The 19747-nt window shown below is 38.7% G+C and overlaps 1 pseudogene; it reads left to right on the plus strand.

The window, feature by feature from the left end:
• Window positions 1-2936: 2936 nt before the first annotated feature.
• On the plus strand, window positions 2937-5426 carry LOC112116606 (annotated as a pseudogene).
• Window positions 5427-19747: the final 14321 nt, after the last annotated feature.

Here is a 19747-nt window from a genome sequence, read left to right on the forward strand (position 1 = left end):
TGCTTTTCACCTGTTATCTATGTCTGACCTAGATCATCTTTTGGAGATAAAGGAATGCTCTTTAACATATTTACTGCTTAATTAAAGTTGAATAATATTTCATATTACCAAGGACAAAAGTGCCTCTATCTCACATGCTGACCCAAATTAAATAAGTGCAGAATAAAGTGGCTCACCTTAAAATCAAGATACAGCTATTGCAAACAAGCATGATGCCAAATATTGCTTTGTAAAGACCTCACAATCCTTTATTCCTCTACACCAGGGTTCTCAACCTTTTTCTTTCTGAGGCTGTCATAACTATAAAGGGAAGGGTAACAGCTCTCCTGTGTACAGTACTAAAATCCCTCCTGGCCAGAGACTCCAAAATCCTTTTACCTGTAAAGGGTTAAGAAGCTCGGGTAACCTGGCTGACACCTGACCCAAAGGACCAATAAGGGGACAAGATACTTTCAAATCTTGAGGGGTGGGGGGGAAAGGCTTTTGTGTGTGCTCTTTGTTTTAAGGGGTTGTTCGCTCTTGGGACTGAGAGGGACCAGACATCAATCCAGGTTCTCCCCATCTTTCTAAACAAGTCTCTCATATTTCAAACTTGTAAGTAAAAAAGCCAGGCAAGGCGTCTTAGTTTTACTTTGTTTTCTCAACTTGTAAATGTACCTTTTACTAGAGTGTTTATCTTTGTTTGCTGTACTTTGAACCTAAGACAGAGGGGGGTCCTCTGAGCTCTTTAAGTTTGATTACCCTGTAAAGTTATTTTCCATACTGATTTTACAGAGATGATTTTTACCTTTTTCTTTAATTAAAAGCCTTCTTTTTAAGAACCTGATTGATTTCTCCTTGTTTTAAGATCCAAGGGGGTTTGGATCTGTATTCACCAGGAGTTGGTGAAAGGAAGGAGGGGGGGAAGGGTCAAATTCTCCTTGTTTTAAGATCCAAGGAGTTTGGATCTGTATTCACCAGGGAATTGGTGAGAGGTTTCTAAAAGCTTCCCAGGGTAGGGAATGGCGGCAGCGGACCAGAACTAAGCTGGTAGTTAAGCTTAGAAGTCCTCATGCAGGCCCCTACATTTGTACCTTAAAGTTCAAAGTGGGGATACAACCTTGACAGAGGCCCACACAACGTGCTAAAAAAACTCCATGGCCCACCTGTGCCACAACAACAGTTTTTCTGCATATAAAAGCATAGGTGCTGGCTTGAAGTGGTTTCCATCATATACTGGGTTTGGTTCAATGGCTTTCAGCATCCCCACTATATAAATTTTTCCAGCGCCCCTCTATAAAAGCCAGGGCTAGCATTAGGGGATAGGGCAATTGACAAAGGCCCCATGTTACAGGTGACCTGCAAAGCTAAGTTGCTCAGGATTTGACTTTCTACTCTGGGCTCCAATCGGTCTAATGCTATTGCTGCTTAGCGGACCCCTGAAACCTGCTCACAGCCCCCGAGGATGGCCTCAGACCCATGGTTGAGAACTGCTGCCCTACACTGTCCCATATGCTCTTGTACTTTGTTATTTTGCCATTAGCCTTTTCCATTTTAACACCAGAATTCATAAACATCCACTAGTTAGAAGAGTCAGTATAGAAAACAATACTACTACTTCACCTGCACAAAACAGAACACATCTTTCCTCTCCCTAGTTGTATACAGGAATATTTTGTGTGCCTCAGTCAGTCCCTTCCTAGGAAAGGGTGCAGTTAAACACAAGCCAGCCCAGCTGGGGAGGATTTGAGGCTTCTCAGCCTAAGGAATCAGCAGCTAGTAGAAAAATGAGACTACAAAGTTACTGCTACCAGAGATAAGGAGGCATATTGTCCAGTGGATAAAGAATGAGAGTTAGATAAAACTGAGATACCATCTGCATTATCACTGACCTGCTGTGTGATAATAAAACATTTAATCTCTCAGTGCTTCTTGTGAAAGAAGGGTAATGATACTCAACACACCCCAGAGACCTCCTTTGTAAAGCAAGTTGAGGGCTGTGTAGGTGAAGTTCCAGTGTTACTCAGTGGCCAACAGTACCTACTTGTATTCACTTATCTTTGAATCTCCAAAAGAAGCAGATCAGGGTGAGGACATTCTCCTGTTAGGAATCAGGAGTTGCGGCAGAGCCAGTCTCTGGGCAACCGAATTAGCACAGTTGGCCTGTAGTAAGCTCTCTGAGTGTTTGGAAGAGTCATCAGACTGGCTCTTAAACTCAGCAGCAGTTCAGCAGCTGCTCAAGCATTTGTCCCATGACTGTGATAGCTCCTGTCTTGGTTCATTCCAGGTAACCCAGGCCTAAGCCATGGTTCTGTTTCCTGAATTCTATTCTGACCCTTGCTTCCAGCATCTGGCTTCTGTGCTCACCACTAAGGCTGACCACCCACACCCAGGTCACTGACAGCTCCATTATAGCTTCAGGAGCAGAGATCTTAATTGAGAATGGTGCTCAAGGACTGGAGCAACTAGAGAAACCCTTTGTTATTTTATAGTTTCTGTTAATCTTGGGTTTTTACATTTTAAAATGTTTGTCTGAATCATTTTTGGCAACTCTACCCCAGCCACCATGCAGGTGGCACCCCAGAAGGCAGTAATAGCCACTTCCAATTCTACTCTGCTAAAAATCCTGCCTTCCTGTCAGCGGCATATTATCGCCTAGGCCAACAAGGCCTAGGCCTAGGGCAGCAAATTTGCAGGGGCGGCAAATTTAAAATAGCAGCTCAGCATTTTTGTAATTGTGGCATCGTGCGCCGCGATTCTAACAATCATGATAGCGCGTACTTAAAGCACCAATGACGGCGCGACGGCGACGACATTTAGTAAACAACATACTTGGGACTGTAGTCGCGACAATCCTAAGCGTTAATTAACAATATGACTGGAAGGAAGAAATTAAGCGGTGCTCAGTTAAAAAAAAATGCTATACAGAAGAAAGGGAAAATGAAATGATAGCAAAAATGCGCAACATTAATTCCTTTGTTGTATCAGTTAGTGCCGACAGTGAGACAGAAAAAAAAGTTGAAAGAAGTAGTGAAGTAAAAAGTGAAAATATTGGTGTTGATATTGAAAATATTGATGTGTATAAAGTACATATTAAAACTAATGAAGAAATTCTGGCTGCGGTTAGTGTTGAAGAAAATGTTCCAAATACTAGTGTATCACAGACTACCGGGAATCATGTTGATCTGGATATCTTTGACAATACTGCAGAGATTTGCGGATCACATCAATCAGAAATTCAATCTGACATTGGAATATCTACGATAAGCGATGACCCGGCCCAATGGATATTGAATGATGCTACAATTGAGTATTTATCAACGCATGGTATTAAACAATATATCGATACTAATTTTACTAACTCAAAAAGACAATATACTGATCAAATGCGTGTTCTAACAAAAAATGTGTTTGAACGACATCTTTTAAACGTTGAAGTAAAGCCACAGCAATATCTTGTATATTCGGAGAGCAAAGGAGCCGTGTTTTGTGCCCCATGTCGATTATTCGGAGGGATCTCTAGTCTGGTGACGAGTGGATACCATGACTGGAAAAACATATCAGCTCGACTACTTGAACATGAAAATTCGACTGAACATAAAACATGTGTACTGACAATGGTGAGGAGAGGGGAGATATCCGGAAGAATTGATATGAATTTAAAATTTCAAATGGAAGAAGACATTATGTATTGGAGAAATGTGTTGAAGATGATTGTAGCAGTGGTAAAGAAACTTTCAAGCAGGAGACTTGCATTTAGAGGTAAGGTGGAAAAATTTGGATCACCTTATAATGGCAATTACATGACGGCCCTTGAGCTTGTCGGAGAATTCGACCCATTTTTAGCAAGTCACATTGCACGTTATGGAAATGAAGGTTGAGGTAACGTATCTTATCTTTCATCCTATACATGTAATGAATTTATAGAATTGATGGCTTCAAATGTGATCTCAAATATTATTAAAGAAGTAAAAGAAGCCAAATATTTCTCGATAAGTGTTGACTCAACTCCCGACATCTCTCATGTTGATCAATTGGCTTTTATACTGAGATATGTAAACGAAGATGGCATACCAGTAGAGAGGTTTCTTTGTTTTTTACCAAATACTGGCCACAAATCAGGACAGTTAGCTGATGCTGTACTTTCAACTTTGAATTGTTATGGATTAGATATCGCAAACTGTCGTGGCCAGTCGTACGACAATGCCATTAACATGTCTGGTGTATATAGCGGGTTGCAAGCAAGAATTAAGAATATAAATCCTTATGCGGTGTATGTGCCTTGCTCTGCGCATTCTTTAAAACTGGTTGGAGTATGTGCAGCAGAATGTTGTCAGGAAGCATGTTCACTTTTCTCAACTGTCCAACATCTTTATTCATTTTTTTCTGCCTCTACTCACCGGTGGGAGATTTTACTATCTAATTTGAATCCAGGCAGTAAAGTAATAAAAAGACTTTCTGAGACTCGCTGGTCATCTCGAGTGGAAGCTTGTCATAATTTGAGTGAAAACTGGAATGCTATAATTAAAGCCTTAAATACAATAAAGGAAGATGCTACTGAGAAACCTGTTACATGTAATGAAGCTGCAGGCCTGCAGCGAAAACTCGATCAACTTGAGGCAGCTTTTATGGCTGTATTTTGGAGCTCACTCTTGGAAAGATTTCATATAACTAGCCAAAAACTGCAAAATGTTTATATTGATATACAGACAGTTGTAGAACTCTACAACTCACTAATAGAATACATTGACTCTACACGGGACTTGTTTGATATGTACGAAGAGAAAGCCAAAGAAAAATCTGAAATTGAAGACTACGAATTTGACACAAAGCGAAAAAGAAAGCGTAAACTGCAAGCTGAGGAGACACGCAAAGTTGAAGTGGAAATGTGTGGTAGAGATAAATTTAAAGTAGATACCTTTTTAACAATACTAGACCTTGTATGTTCCGAATTAAAACGCAGAAGTAATGCATATCAAGAAATTTATGGCAGATTTCAGTTTCTCTCTAACATTACCAATACTTCAACAGCAGATATAACAGTTCATGCTAAAAAATTACAGCTATGCTACCAAGGAGATTTAGAAGAATCATTTGTGAATGAGTGTCTACATTTTCGATTGTATTTGGAATGTGTCGAAATTCCTGAAAATGAAAAGAAGTCAATTATAAGATATTGCAGCCTTCTTTGAAATCGAAACATTCATTCAGTATATCCAAATCTTGATATTGCCTTCTGAATGTTTGTTTGCACACCTGCTACAAACTGTTCAGCGGAACAATAATTTTCGGCATTAAAAAGGGTGAAAAACAGGGCTAATCTCAGTGAAGAAAAATTAAACTCCCTTTTTCTCCTGACAATTGAAAAGGATCTAACAACTTCTCTGGATTATACAGAATTAATTAATAAGTTTGCCACTTAAAGGTGTAGGCGTAAACAAAAGTAATTATTTACTACTCAAATACTTTTATTTCTTTCATTGTATCTACATAAAATAAAAAATAAATATTTGATATACACTGGACCCCCGCTTGAACGCGGCGTTTTGGATCCATGCGCGGTCCCACACTATAACCGAAATCGCGCTATACAGACTAAAACTACAAAAACGAAAACAAGTTTATATGGGGCCAGCCGCCGGGGGCGGCAATTATTTCAGTGCCTAGGGGCGGCAAAATCATTAATCCGCCACTGCTTCCTGTAAATAATTTCTCTGCACTGCTAGGTGAATTCCAGTAAGAAGACATTCCCTTACTACAGGAAAGAATGCATTTTCAAGGAGCAAAGATTAAAGAATACTTTAGTAACAAATTTTACATTTTTTATATCACTAAAAGGAAGCAGTGGTGTACAGGGACAATCTATGATAGGACGTAATTAAGGCTCTATTTTAGACCTATAATTTACCACTTAGTAGGATGGATAGCAATCTTTGATTTATTGATTATATTTCAAAACAACAACTAGTAAGAACACTTGGACTCTTGGAAAACAAGGGGAAAATGCTGGATTCCTTTACAAGAGTATAGTTTGTACATGTTATTCCTGATGCACACTAGTAGCAGGTGAAAAATATAAAAAAAGGCACTTTAAAAAAAAAAATCCTGCTGAGGACCATGCTAGTGACACAGAGAAAGCCATCTGGCACCAGCACCACAACTGCCATCTTTCCAAGATTATTCAATTTACTCTTGTCACAATTTATTTACTAAACCTGCACGGGTTTGTTTTTGTGTGTCTGTTTGTTTTAGATGATACTATTGGTGTGTCATCCAACTCAGACCAACATTTAAGGACCCTGAGGGAATTGCTCATTTTCTGAATAATGCTGGACTCAAATTGGAAAAATGTCACTTTTGCAGAAACAAATTGTTATTGGTGTTGCGCCTTGTATCTCTGATGTCTTCTCATGGTCTATGACCTGGCCTTTTCAAAGCTAAAGCAGTCACTACTGGTAATTTAGGTCAGACAGCAGCTATGGCAGTCGAAGTATCAAGAGTTTTCATGTTGGAGCTGTACATGCATATCTGCACCTTCAGTTGCCCAAAGGAAAGGAAACACTTTCTGAGACAACTAGTATCATAATTCTCTAGACAAGTCACACCTGGCTAGTTAAAAAAAATGGTATGTTTGAATTTAAACTATTTATAAATATGCTTTCTACTTCCTACACATACCTGTTCTAAAGAACGGAGTCATGGTAGCTACTGTTGAACCTATGTTGTCAAAGTGAGTCATTTGTAAAAGGGAGGGTAGAGAATAAAGACTTTGGAGGGGGCATTCTCCACTGGTTGATATACTTAAAAATGCAAGGTGGTATTTTGCACAAGCAACAAGATCACAAAACTGATCTTCATGTCTGTCTGTGAGTGTATATCAAATATCTCTAATGGAAGAGTCCTTTAAAATTTAGTAGGGATTAAACCAATAGGAGTGACTCTAAAATTTTCTAGGTTTTCTCAGAAAATGAAATGCTTTCTATAAAATTAGTAAACCAACCAATAGAATTTAGTAGAAAATTATATTCCTGCTATAGAATTGCTCTCTTGAATTCTATGGGTCTTTTTTATGCAAGTGATTTAGCAATAGCGGGAGTTGAGCTCCCCCCACTCCCCATCATACAGTTTAATCTGAATGCACGTTGTTCCATTATACCTCCAGTGTCAAAGCATAACAAGTACTTAGCCAATTACTTGCGATATGTTTTCAAAGTCTTTGCATGTGAAAGGAACAATATAGAAACCAAACTACTGTCTTGTTCATGGTTTTGTGCAACACCAACCAGGAATCAAAGAAACCAATTTTTTGCAATGTATCAAGAGTTGCATATAAGACAATATATAACTTCCGAAAGTTTTACTAGTACTTGAATACAGATTCTACAAACACTTACACACAATGCTTAACTTTACAATGTGACTACACAAGACAGTAAAGAATAGAAAGTAGAATGTAGGGGATGTAATACTCATTTTAATCATCTGGACAATTTTGTACTTGAATTGATTTTGGAATTACTTATACTAAGCAGGTTTTTTTCCCCGCTCCTTTTTTGATTTTGCTAGTTTTGATGATTCATGTGGTTCAGAGGGTTTATAGTTTAAAATACTGGTCACTTTGGAGACATATCTACTGTCCTGATTTTTATCTTAGTATTTTATATTAACACCCTGGCCCTGCCCCTTCTCTGAGGCCCTGCCCTGTTCACTCCATCCCCCTTCCCTCCATCGTTCACTCTCCCCCACCCTCACTTGCTCGCTCATTTTCACCGGGCTGGGGAGGGTCCCTTTTCGACCTGGTGTTCCGGTTGAAAACTAGACACCTGGCAACCCTATGAAATACAGAAGCAAAAGAAAGGGCCTGGTGATATAAAAGAAAAACATCCAATGGCAGCACGAGTTTCACTCATGTTTTAACTTTGGGTTGAAGAGAAGGCTCTGAACAACTTATTTTATTTTTTATTTTATTTTATTTTATTGAAGTACAATAAGAATCAATAGAATGGACTGACTCAAATAATAAATTGTCACACTTAGAAAATTTAAAATATATGTAGATATTGTCCAATAGGTTTTGGGGGGCTTTTTTCCCGGCTAATGTGCCTCTACCCTTTACTGGAAGTACCAGCTTTAAGCAGGACAGTATGTTACTAGTAATGTACCTGGTGCTGGAAAAAATAAATGTTTGAAAGTAAAAAAAATTGGAAGACAATTTTTGGGTCAGATCCTCCAATTCCTATTTGCACTGAGTAGTTCTTTAGTTACATTGAGTTCTACTTTTCTCCATGTATCATCCTATAAAAGAAAATGGAGCAAAGTGTTAGTAAAAGTGGCAAAATTATGCCCTTTAGGAGCATGTCCAATGTACATGGAGCTGCACAAATGTAGAGGGAGACATAGTCCCTGCAGGGCCGGATTTAGGGGATTGGTGGGGAGTTGCCAGTCAGTCAGTGAAATATAAGAACAAAGTGAAGTGAGAGCCCAGCTGCTGTTTTATTGTGTAATTATGAAAGTGTACTTGTGTTTTAAGACTTGAAGTGTAAGTAGCATCTAATAAAGGACATAGAGGAAACAATTTGTTTATTTGTTTATATTTGGCATGAATAAATACAGATTTACAGATCCTAGCATGCAAATTTATCATCTTATATGACAGGGATAGATCGTGCATTCAAATTGTGCATCAAAGTTGTGAAATAAGCTACAAATGCAATAAAAATAAGGTATTTAAAAGTTGAATAAATGGAAGGGGGTGATGCTAAAGATATCCCTCTTCTGGGGTGCCATTTGGCCTAGGACTGACCCTGGGTCCCTGCCAAAGAGTCTACAATATAGGTCAGTGTGAGAAGGAAGTGCATTCTTTCTGGCTACTCAATCTCTCATCTGTTACACACATTATCGATACTAGCTGATGTTTTAAACAGTCACAGGAAGACCTTTCCACTAGAAACTGCACTTAGAACAAACTCATCAAGAGTCTACTAATCAGCCAAAATAACTTCTGGCCATTGCTGACCTGCTGTAGATTAGAATCCCCAACATAAAAGGGCAAAACCTACTTATCTCATTAGCACCCCTCTGAGTCCTTCCTTTCTTCAGTATGAGGAGACGACAAAATGGTGAGCAGTAGTAACTCCTAGCAGGGAGACAGTAAGCCTGATATATGCGCCATATATATAATAAATGGGGATGGAAGAATTTAAAGCTAATTCAAAGTTAAAGTTTAGGCTGCAAAATGCAAAGAAACATACATTACATGAAACATGGAACGAAACATAAAATCTCAGAAATGTAGGCCTGGAAGGGACTTCAGTAGGTCATATAGTCCAGTCCCCTGCACTAAGTCAGGACTAAGTATTATTTAGGCCATTCCTGACAGGTGTTTGTCTAACTTGTTCTTACAAAACTCCAGTGACGGAGATTCCACAATCTCCCTAGACAATTTGTTCCACTGCTTAACTACCCTTACAATTAGAAAGGTTTTCCCAATGTCTAACCTAAATCTCCTTGGCTGCAATTGAAGCCTATTACTTCTTGTCCCATCCTCAGTAGCTAAGGAGAACAATTTATCACCCGGCTCTTTATAAAAATCTTTTATATACATGAAGACTTATCCTGTATCCTCTCAGCCTTCTCTTCTTATCGACTAAACAAACCTATTTTTTCACTCTTTCCTCGTGGGTCATGTTTTCTAGACCTTTAATCATTTTTGTTGCTCTCTTCTGGACTTTCTCCAGTTTGTTCACATCTTTCCCAGAGTGTAGTGCCCAGAACTGGATACAGTACTCCAGTTGATGCCTTATCAGCGCGTAACAGAGGAGAAGAATTACTTCCCATGTCTTGCTTAAAACACTCCTGCTAATACATCCCAGAAATCCTCCTCCTCCATGTACTTCAAGGATGGTGTCATTCATTAGAAAATACCTAAAATGCCTATATTTACCACATGGTTAAATAAAATTGCTTATGCAATGCTGTTGGAGAAAACTGCTATTTCAGATATTGATATATTCTGTTTCCCCCTATAATTAGTATTCTTCTGGTCACTGTGTTTTTTATTTGCTTATTTCAGCAAAAATACAAGCTTTCTCCCTAAAAAAATAAAACAAACACCCCAAAACCCAAAAAACATAACACCTCTCTTTCCTGTCCATTTCAGTTTATAATTTCCTTTTTAGGGTATACTTGGGATAAATGATACTTGTAAATAAATATCTAAAAAAATATCCACGGCTGCAGTTATAGACTTGAAACTTCATTCATTAACCTAACAAAACAACAGGATAAATATATGGATACAATTGCAGTGTGTGTTGATCCCTAATAGCAATATGAATTGACTTAATATTTGCATTTTTGTAATAATAGACTGTTTTAGGATTTTCTATAGATCTCATCAACACTGCATATAAGCACTTAATCAAACATAAAAAATAATAATAAACTGCAAGGCTTAGGAAATACTGCAAAAGTTGTTTGTATTAGATCTGATGGTCCCTTCTGGCCTTAAACTCTATAAATCTGACGTAATTTTTACTTATATGAAAAAAAAATACAATAAGGAAAAATAATCTAATTCAGACTACCACCATGTGCTGTATCCGAGAAAGAAAAGGCAATACCTACATAAGTGTAAATGGTTTGCCTCATATTTGTTAAACTTTCCATGGTTCATTACTGCAATATCAAGAATGGTCAGCAGGTGGAAGCAAATAACTTTGCAAAATCTAGTTAAACTTTCTGATAGAAAAACAGATTTTTCATTGGACTAACTTCTGTTGGCGAGAGCAAGATGCTTTGGAGCTTGAAGTTGAGCCAATAAAAGATATTTCCTCACCCACTTTGTCTCTCTAATATCCTGGGACTGACACGCCTACAACAATGCATACAGATTTTTTGTGTCTTCCATACATATAAAACTTTTCAGCATCCTTTTAGCAAAAGCCCAATTTACTGGGTGTTTTTCCCTTGATAAAATAAATTGACTTGACATTTCAATGTAAATAATGCAGATTTTAAAAATGATTTTAAGATCTGAATTAAAAAATGATAAATGGCAATAGATTCATATAATTGAAATGCACACAAAGATAGCACAATAGTAGATAAAAAGTATGTAGTTATGTAATATGTGAAAAAGAAAATCCAGTTTTATTTGATTGACTTTCTAAAGATACCTCTGAAGATCATAACTGTTGTAGTATAAGACGGGGCAAGAGATGATCTCTCATAACAAAGGCCCAAACCATTTCAGACAAATTAGGCCAAAACCAACAACTTAATTTCCATCCAGAAACTGACAGTCATAGCAGTTCTATTTATTATTTCTATCTCTAATATAAAAATGGAGCTCCCTCACACTTTAGCTGCCTATGCCATGATTTAAAACAGTTATCTAATCAGCATCTGAACCCACCATCTGATCCACAGCAATTCTCAACCAAGCACTTAGCACAACCCCAACAAAAATCCCCTCCACTACCACACAATAAAATAAAATAAAATAAAATCCTCAGTAAGCCATTCACTCATCTGAAGCCCAAACAAATAGCTGCCCCCTAAAGGGTAACAAAAACTGGGGCTATTTTGGACCGTATAGTAAATACATTACAAATCTAAGGACACCTCACTGAAGATCCACTACCACCTGTCATCTTCTCTTTATCTCCAGGGGACTTCATTGTTCAAAGGTGTCTGCTGATCAAGAGTGTGCTAATCTGGCATGGAGAGGTGGTCTCTCAGCTAGCCAGGACCACTTTCTGTATAAAGTACTATTTAACAAGTGGAGACACCCATTCTGTGCTAGCCGACGCTTCCAAAAGGTTTTACAGACAGTGTACTCCCATCAGAATAGTATATTCTCAAGGTGAAGAGAGCATAGATAATGGATTGTAAACCGACATCGGAAAGAAGCAGCTATGCCCTTTTTGCCAAGCACAGACGGCACTACACTGTTTTACCAGAATCCAGGGCCACACAACAGAAAATGTCCCCCCAGAAGGCTGTCAGTTTGAGAGCTTTTTCCAATCACAGCTGTGATATCAAGAAGTGAGAGTCAGTCTCTCAAGTTGCCAGGTCATAAACCATTTGGGACTTTTTATAGGATAAACTTAAACTTTGTTTGAAACTCATAAACAACTAGCACAGATCATGGTGCATTGGCATAACATATTCTGCATGAAGTACTGTTTAATAAGCGTGCTGATATACGCTGCACTAATTCCAGCTTCTGGACATACCCCTACATGGAGCTCATTATTACACTAATAGGATTGAGGTAACAAAGGCATGGATAACTGCATCAAGGTCCATATCTGAAAGACTCTTCTCACTAGGTGCAGATCGAAAAAATGTTGTTGCTACAGCTGCTGCTGCAGCATCCAAAGTAGTACAAGGCCTAATGAGAGCCTCAAATTTCAAACCTGTGTAACAAAGAGAAGCTGTACTCCCTCTTCAGTCAGAAGCTCTGATTGCTTTCCCCATCTACCAATATTATATTTTCCCCCTGGATTATGGTGCAACCAGTTATCGCTCTTCTACATCCCAATAATCAGTCAGCATTGCGCTGGGTCATTCAACAATATCAGCCAGGTTGCACAAAAGGGATATTTACACTCTATGCTACCAGTATAATGAGGACATTGCAACCCCATATCTCCTTTCCCAAACCCTCCCAATGCCCTCACATACTAGTCAAATAGGAGGGGTGACAAATTAAAGGCAGATGGGTAATCTACACTCTCAGATCTTTCACTAATAAAATAGTTAAGACAATCAAACAGTCTGTCCACCCCTGCTAAGAGCCACAGATAGATCCAAAACAAATGGCATTAGCAGATTATCTTCTCCTACTTCTAGAAGTAGATCAGTGTCTAATGCCACCAGCACAGTTTATCTTCTATAATCTGAATGACTGTGTTCAACGAAAACTGAGGACTTCAAATTCCACGTATATATTCTTAGTAGCAGCACGCAGATACCAAGATAATGCATGCCTTAGAGGAGAGATACCGTCAGAATTTCTACTCCAAAAGTTTCCTGACTACCTCTCCCTCTCCCCACTGCTCCCCCACCCCAAAAATATTTAGCCTCAGCAAGACTGTTGAAGTGTCAAGAGAAATTTCCTTGAGGACTGGCACCAGCTGGCACCTTCCTGCAAAAAGGCAGCAATGGCAATCTCAACCAACAACAGAGCCAGTGTACACTAGAATGCAGAATTAAGATGAATGTTCAGCTTTTACAATGCATTTCCTATCTCTCTGTGTGTTTGATGCACACTTATTTCTGCATTCACAAGTTTTTTTCAAGGAATATGAGTGACTAGATTGTGGCATAATACATATTTTTTCTGTGTCTTACTTTTACCAACTTGAGTTTTTATCTGCTAGATGTGCATTTTTTAAAAAGCAGAACACTAGAGAATCACAACATATACAATGTAACACATAGGACAGAGACCTTTGAAAACAGATGATAAATTCTGGGATTCTTCTCAAAGTGTTATCTCTGGGCCCTAAGTAGAGTGCTTCATTTTTTATATTAACCTCTGGTTATTAGGTGCCTGATAAATTTAAAGGCCCCACTGACTGCCTCCACTACTGTTCATGTCTTTCCCAAGCAGCAGCTACCTGAAATAGACAAAATTCTCCCCACAGTGTACTGAGTAGCAGCAGTAAACATTACCAGAGTGCTGTGTTAGTTTCATTGTGCTGCTGCTTGGGAGTCAGGAGGAAGAACAGAGACATAGGAGACATCTTCAGACCAAGAAACACAGCACAGCACTGTTGTATTTTTGATTCACATTTAAAAGACTACGGTCATAAAATCTAGAAGCATTTTTTTAAAGGAAAGCTTCATTTTCAAGAAATTAATGGCGTATGATACCAGCTCACCAGGGACAAAGCACATTTCTCAATCCCTTGAAAAGTAGTTTGCAGATTTCTCAGCTGTGAAGCACTTAAGATACATCAGAGCAAGGATCCTTCCTGCACAATCTCCAAAATGCAGAGGAATTTTTCCACTCTCTTCCCACTTTACAAGGCATGCCCTTGCCTCAGGCTCTGTGCACCTTACAAAGTTTTTGCTATGCAGCTAAGTTAGCCAAACATGCATAGTGAATCAAATCTTAGCAGCACACTTTAGATACCTAACTAAAATAGGCTCAGTACATGGTTTTCAAAGGCTAATAACTTGATTAAATCAAAACCATTTTTTGACAAACACAAATGGCACTGCTCCTCAATGAGGGCTATTATTTCTTTTTTAGCTATAGTTATACTGGTTAATTCAATTTTTAGTCCCCAGCCAGTATAGCTGTGAAGTCCTCAAAAACTTTGCCAGAATTAATTTATAACAGGGAAAAGAATATATTTTTTCTACTATCCTATCACTTTAAAAAAGCGAACTTTGTTCTAACTTGCCAAAAAAATTCACCTTTTGGCAGAGACCAATTTCAGAACATATGAGCCTAAAAGGTATAGGTGTCAGAATGTTGAGCTACTGAATATGAGTTTAGAAAAGGAAAAGATATGATCATGCAACCTTGACTTCAGCAGCCGCTCCTACTGCCATTATAATTTAACCAAAGACATAGACATATACATAGAACTCTGACAGGTATGATCCTATCTACCCATTTATCATTCACAATAACTATAATAGAGCAAGTGAATGACAGAGGGCAAACAATGATTAAAATATACAATACACTATTTCTTGACCAAGAGAAAAAGATATGAATTAAAAATATATGTGTAATCCAATTGGTGTATAGACAAAATGTTAGTTAGGTGAGCTGAATACCAATAGTTTGTTTACTAATAAGAATTTTTTGCTTCATCGCAGCAAGAACTTAACAGGGACGCTTCCAATTAACTGTTGAATATAATTAGCATTATTACACACAAATACTAAAACAAATTATAAGAATCACAGTTTTAAAGTAAATATGTAGAACACATTCCTCCCCCCTCTTACTTAAATAACCAATGTTTATTTCATGGATACGTCCTCAGTCAACAAGGAGATGAAAAAAAAAAATCTGTAACTACTGTGCTTCAGAAAGAGAGTTCCTCCACTGCCAAGGAGCCAGCTTCTGCTTTTATCTACATAAGGGTGCAGAATTCCAAACAAGCTGCCTTAACAGGTGCACACTCATAAAACTTCTATTCCTTTGGAAATTTAAAGCTATGGACAACCTTACATTCTTTACTGAAATGTAAAGTATAAATTAAAAGAACACAAAAAATCCAAATCATTTTTAAAGTGTGCTCCCATTATATTCCACCTGGAAATAAAGAACCCAAGCCATTGCTGTTTTGCTGTGACATGCCAAAAGTTATCAACTGTTACAAAGAACCAATACAACACACATAATAAATTAATCTCTAGTACATTCCAATGAAACTGTTTGCTAGCACTTTCATACTCACTTAATGGGCTGTGTTTGAAACTTAAACTACAAATTCTCTGATTTAGTAGTCACAAATTTTATTATTTCCTGTTCAGCCTGAAACAGTGGAGCATTTGGTATTTTTAACCATGTATTTTCCATTAGGCAGAGACATATCTAGAATATGTTCAATGATGTCACAATTAATACAAAAAGCAACCTTTTGAGCTTGGAGACCAAAACAAAATGTTATGCAATCGTTTATTGGTGCATTTTTCACTTTACGATTTGCATTCAGTACATATATACGGTAGTGTCAGGAAAGCAAAGGAACATAGCTGGTGGAGCTGATCCTGAACTACGCTATGTGTTCTCAACTCTCACTGATTGCAGTGGGAAACAAGAGCAGAAAGGAACCTGCAGAATCGGGTCCAATATTAGAAAACCAACATGATTTGAATGTTAAATTTCACTATCATATTTACATTTTTGATCTGTGAACAAAAGATGACAAAAACAACAATACCACCTTTGCATGAAATTATAAAAACATCCCACTTCTTCTAGAGGAATAATAAAAATACCATTACGTCTTGTCAGAGCTGGAGATACAATCATGATAATGAAAGGATTATAGTGATATTTTCCAATTACATTGTACTGTTTCCCTAAGTTTCCAAAGTTTCCTACTTTTAAAAATGTAAATTCAACTCCACCTCACCCAGAAATCACATCCTGTGGATCAATATTGACTCCCACATGGGTCACGAGTGGGGCTGGGACCTTCCGATCTACTGCACAGGCCTCTGTCACTTGACTTCATGAACTAAATGGTAGCAGTCATAGGCTGTTATCCACCATGTGGATCAGCCACTAAAAGGAGATGAGACACATTTTTGCACCCTATCCTATTTTCTTCCTGCTCTTGCCCCTCTACCAGCCTGTCACATTCATCCTCTACTCCTGTTCCATTCTCCTCTCCCACCCGCCAGAAAACTTCTCCTCATTCACCCTCTGCTCCTGTCACTTCCCCTGAACCAAACCTTTTGACTGTTCACATGTCTGCATTTCAATCAGGTTACTTCTTTCTTCTTTTCCAAGCTGCTTGGGCACTAGTATAGAGAGCACTGAGAGCACAGGAAAGACAGCATCCCTGCTCTCATTTCTCAGGCACTACACCACATCATCCTCTGGAAGTGAAGATTAGCAACTGCAGGAAAAAAGGTGATCAGCCCAGGCTTGGGTATGCTCAGTCACTCTCTCAGTGTGGTACACAGTCAGTGAAGATGGAATGTTCAGATAATTTTGCTGCCAGCCACTAACACACATCTACTGAACATGTGCAAATAAGTACTTTGATTGGGTTATAATTTGGCCAAATTTAAGAAGACTTCCACATAGAAAGCAAAAGGCACCTCTCTGACCCCAGAGCTATTCCCTTGCAAAAAGTTCCTACTCTAAAGCATAGAAGTGACAGTTTCTCAAAGAAACAATTTTAAGAATATTTTAATATTAGCATAACTTGTTTTTGCTGAAACTTTCCAAAAATATTCTGCCTGAGGATGGAAAACATAAGCCCAAATGGTTTTAAAAACTGGTAAAGTTATAAGCAACTGAAAACAAGATCTTATAATGGAAAGTATTAGTCAACCTTAACTTAGGCGTTGTCCCCAGCTCTGCCTCTCAGTATAAAACACACATATTACAAATCCTCTCACTGACCCTAATTATTATTAGTGATATAGCATGAGTGACACAGTCATGTATAGCTAATCAAATTATGTAATCTTTAGAATAATACTCACGCTTTTTCTCCATCAGTATTTTGTTCACCAAAAGGGGCTGAAGACAACCATTTGTTCACATTGTAAAATCATGAAGCAAAGCTAACACCATAATGTCTTCTGCCTCTTCAACCATGCCAGTATTATACTCTCAGTGGGTGAAATACATACTTGACTGGGAGGGCCAGTGCAAGGCTCGATAAACCAGCTCAACATTGTAGCTTCTACACTACAGACATGCCACAGAAGAAGTCTCTGCACTGGCGATTTGGGAGGCAGCAATGGAAGTGGGTCAGGACAAGCTAGGAGGTAGCCAAGGGATCTGTGTTTACATAGACACAGAAACACTAATATGTGGAGCAGACAACAGAGAGAGCTGCAGCTGCTGTTAAAATGTACTGCGTGGAGCAGCACCCTGAAAAAGCTGGGATAGAGTTTGGGAAGTTTGGTTGATTTGCCTTCCCCAAGTCCCCAGCACTTCATCGATATGTAGTCTAATTATTTTGACTTTATACAGATTGACTTTCACTTAATATATCTTTCAGAGAGGGCAGTGAGTATCTTAAAAATATCTCAAAATACAAGTCATGTACAACACTTTTACACCCAAATTCTGATAGCTGAACAAGAACAAAAAAGTATGTGTGTTTTTGGTACATTAAAAGTGTTAGCATAGGATAGTCTTCAACAGTGATATTTAAATTTATTAAGACACTGGGCAGCCTCTCACTGATCTCGGAGTTGGGTTTATTTTGTTCTGGTAGTTGATATTTCAACTTCATCCATATCCTCAACTATACTGATCCCTGGGAAGCAATATTTCCTGTCATTATAACCTTGGTTTTGTGCATTACTTTGTGGGAGAAAATGGAGAGTAGCTCTTCCCGCAAGATTAAGTAACCAACTCTTCATTCCAGAAAAGGAAACCATAGTCTATGAGCCTTAAATAATCTTATTTTGGCATGGTAGTCACCCAATATCTTTGCTTCTGCCATCTCAACAGATGCTTAACTAGCCTGTCATTTTTTCCCCATGATTGGACTGTTAAACATTTATTAAAAAACTATACCCAGGAGAAGAGAAACTCATATCATTATCATTAGTGTTTTTACAAACAGAACTTCTTCACTTTCTACCCTGAATAACTATTTCCCTATTTTCCAGTTGGTGTCTGCTGCATGCTGCAATGTTGACCAATTTTAATTATGCAGTGATGTAGATCGAACGCTTATTGTGTCTCGGGTCCTAGTAGGTACTACTATTAGAATGGTTTATTTTATTTCCAATACTGATTCACAAACATATTTTTAACAAAATTTTAATTAGAAGATTTAAATTAAACTATTTTTAATGAAAAAGATGTCAATTAATTCATCCCTGTCTTTCAGGATGTTTATCCATTTTGTGGAACTTTTTATTTTTACTATTACCCTTATTATTATTATAGATGGGGCTGCTAGCACCGTCTATTCAAGTTGAAGACATATCCTATTATTATGGCCCTATCAAATTCACGGCCATGAAAAATGCATCACGGACCCTGAAATCTGGTGTCCCACCCCGAAATCTGGTCTTTTGTGTGCTTTTACACTATACTATATAGATTTCACAGGGGAGACTAGCATTTCTCAAATTGGGGGACCTGACCCCAAAGGGATTTGCAGGGGGTTTGCAAGGTTATTTTAGGGGGGTTGCAGGATTGCCACCCTTACTTCTGTGCTGTCTTCAGAGCTGGGAGGCCAGAAAGTGGTGTCTGTTGGCCAGGTGCCCAGCTCTAAAGGCAGCGCCCTGCCAGCAGCAGCACAGAAGTAAGGGCGGCAATACCATAACATGCCATCCTTACTTCTGTGCTGCTGCTGGCGGCGGTTCTGCCTTCAGAGCTGGGCTCGCAGCCAAGAGCCGCTGCTCTCCAGCTGCCCAGCTCTGAAGGCAGTGCCATCACCAGCAGTAACGTAGAAGTAAGGGTAGCAGTACTGCAACCCCTCCTACAATAGCCTTGCAACCCCCCCCCCCCAACTCCTTTTTGGGTCAGGACCCCTATAATTACAACACCATGAAATTTCAGATTTAAATAGCTGAAATAATTAAAGTTACAATTTTAAAAATCCTATGACTGAAATTGACCAAAAATGGACCATGAATTGGGTAGGGCCCTACCTATTATATTAGGTCATGTTCAGTTGCTTATAACTTTGCCAAACTTTAACCTTTTGTGCTGAAATTTTCCGTGCTGTCTCTTCTATGCTGTCAATGACCTCTCTGCTGGATCTAAACGGAGTAGAGAAGGAAGCTGTCCGATTTGAATGCAGAGGGGCCAAGAGCTGGACTTGCTGTGGGTGCTGTCAGGGGAAGAAGAATGGGATAAGGAGCTTGAGGGCAAGGGAGTGGAAATGGGGTTGTAAAATGGTGGTGGGAGAGAGGGAAACTGGGATTAGGAGTTGGGGAGGAAGGGAGACTGGGACGAAGATGGGGAGGTGGGGCAGAGACCAGGACTAAGAGTTCTGAGGACTAGGACGGTTTTAAGAAGAAGACTCGGATGGGGAGACTGTAACTGTTTGGGCAAGGAGACTGGGAATTGGGGCAGGACTGGGAG

The sequence above is a fragment of the Terrapene carolina genome, unplaced genomic scaffold (genome assembly GCF_002925995.2).
Source record: "Terrapene carolina triunguis isolate 2854851 unplaced genomic scaffold, T_m_triunguis-2.0 Scaffold93, whole genome shotgun sequence".
Lineage (NCBI taxonomy): Eukaryota > Metazoa > Chordata > Testudines > Emydidae > Terrapene > Terrapene triunguis.